Source organism: Dunckerocampus dactyliophorus, chromosome 6 (assembly GCF_027744805.1).
Source record: "Dunckerocampus dactyliophorus isolate RoL2022-P2 chromosome 6, RoL_Ddac_1.1, whole genome shotgun sequence".
NCBI lineage: Eukaryota > Metazoa > Chordata > Actinopteri > Syngnathiformes > Syngnathidae > Dunckerocampus > Dunckerocampus dactyliophorus.
Window position 1 is genome coordinate 140,001 of NC_072824.1, and position 2,500 is coordinate 142,500.

Genomic DNA, 2,500 nt, shown 5'->3' on the forward strand with positions numbered 1-2,500 from the left:
TTTTGTTTGTGTCACGCTTGGAAATGCTTGAGAGGTGACACTTTGTCAAAATTGCAGCTGGTGTCTCATCATCATCATCACCGCTGCTCATCAGCCTTCCTTGGATGCCTGCCATGCACGCGGCCCAACGGGGCACTCAGATGGGGCGGGCAGCCCGGACCGCCTTGCGCGGCCCAACACGGGCGCCCGGGGGGACGCGGAAACCCGTTTTAGAAAATAACCTCCAGGGGTTTTCCAAGAGCGGCACGGCCCCAGCTCACGTCCGTGTTTCAGTGCGTCAAAAGCGGATTCAAAAGTGTGCTTTTCTCGGTACTTCCCCTGGAGGTCAGTGTTTCTAAAAACTGGGTTTCCGAAATCGTGCTGGAGGTGTTTTGGTCAACCAGGAAAAATGGCATTTACGGGAGAGGGTAAAGTATACCCCCCCCCCCCCTCTCGGCTGATTTACCCTCTCCCGTAAACGCGTTTTTTCCTGGTCGACCAAAACACTCATTGACTCCCATTCATTTGACACTTTGTCATTTTTTCAGCACTTTTTTCGCGCATTGGGTACTCCGCCCATTGACTCCCATTCATTTGACACTTTGTCGTTTTTCCAGACCTTTTTTCACGCATTGGGTACTCCGCCCATTCACTCCCATTCATTTGACACTTTGTCGTTTTTTCAGCACTTTTTTCGCGCATTGGGTACTCCGCCCCATTCACTCCCATTCATTTCACACTTAGAAAAATCATCCGAGCGGCTCTCCACGCATTTTATAGCCGCTTTGGGGCTCCAGCCGCCTCGGCCTTCATTTCTGACTAGGCTCGTGTGGACTTTGTCGTTTTTTCAGCACTTTTTTCGCGCATTGGGTACTCCGCCCCATTCACTCCCATTCATTTGACACTTTGAAAAATCATCCGAGCGGCTCTCCACGCATTTTATAGCCGCTTTGGGGCTCCAGCCGCCTCGGACTGCATTTCTGACTAGGCTCGTGTGGACTTTGTCGTTTTTTCAGCACTTTTTTTACACATTGGGTACTCTGCCCCATTCACTCCCATTCATTTGACACTTTGAAAAATCATCCGAGCGGCTCTCCACGCGTTTTATAGCCGCTTTGGGGCTCCAGCCGCCTCGGACTGCATTTCTGACTAGGCTCGTGTGGACTTTGTCGTTTTTTCAGCACTTTTTTTACACATTGGGTACTCTGCCCCATTCACTCCCATTCATTTGACACTTTGAAAAATCATCCGAGCGGCTCTCCACGCGTTTTATAGCCGCTTTCAGACTCCTGCCGCCTCGCCTGCACTTCCGCCTCGGTCCGTTAGGATTTAGGCCTTTTTTCAGCACTTTTTCTCCGTTCCTCCGGGGCGACAGCGGCTCTCCACGCATTTTATAGCCGTTTTCAGACTCCTGCCGCCTCGCCTGCACTTCCGCCTCGGTCCGTTAGGATTTAGGCCTTTTTTCAGCACTTTTTCTCCGTTCCTCCGGGGCGACAGCGGCTCTCCACGCATTTTATAGCCGTTTTCAGACTCCTGCCGCCTCGCCTGCACTTCCGCCTCGGTCCGTTAGGATTTAGGCCTTTTTTCAGCACTTTTTCTCCGTTTCTCCGGGGCGACAGCGGCTCTCCACGCATTTTATAGCCGTTTTCAGACTCCTGCCGCCTCGCCTGCACTTCCGCCTAGGTCCGTTAGGATTTAGGCCTTTTTTCAGCACTTTTTCTCCGTTTCTCCGGGGCGACAGCGGCTCTCCACGCATTTTATAGCCGTTTTCAGACTCCTGCCGCCTCGCCTGCACTTCCGCCTAGGTCCGTTAGGATTTAGGCCTTTTTTCAGCACTTTTTCTCCGTTTCTCCGGGGCGACAGCGGCTCTCCACGCTTTTTATAGCCGCTTTGGGGCTCCAGCCGCCTCGGCCTGCATTTCTGACTAGGCTCGTGTGGACTTTTTCAGCACTTTTTTTGTGCATTGGGTACTCTCGCCCATTGACTCCCATTCATTTGACACTTTGTCATATTTTCAGCACTTTTTTTGTGCATTGGGTACTCTCGCCCATTGACTTCAATGCATTTACTGCAACTCCTGCCTGTGTCCGCCAGAGGGCGTCTGGCTTAACAGCGGCTCTCCACGCTATTTCTATCCGCTTTGAGGCTCCAGGCAGCTCGGCCTGAGTTTCTGAATTTCTCCCTTGACACTTTGCCATTTTTTCACCTTTTTTCTCATTTCATCCAGGGACACAGCGGCTCTCCACAGACTTTCCCGCGGCCCCTGGGCTCCAGGACCCTAGGCATGGGTTTCTGCCTAGCTCCCTTGACACTTTGCCATTTTTTCACCCTTTTTCTCATTTCATCCAGGGACACAGCGGCACTCCACAGACTTTGCAGCCGCCCCTGGGCTCCAGGCAGCTCGGCCTGGGTTTCTGAATTTCTCCCTTGACACTTTGCCATTTTTTCACCTTTTTTCTCATTTCATCCAGGGACACAGCGGCTCTCCACAGACTTTGCAGCCGCCCCTGGGCTCCAGGCA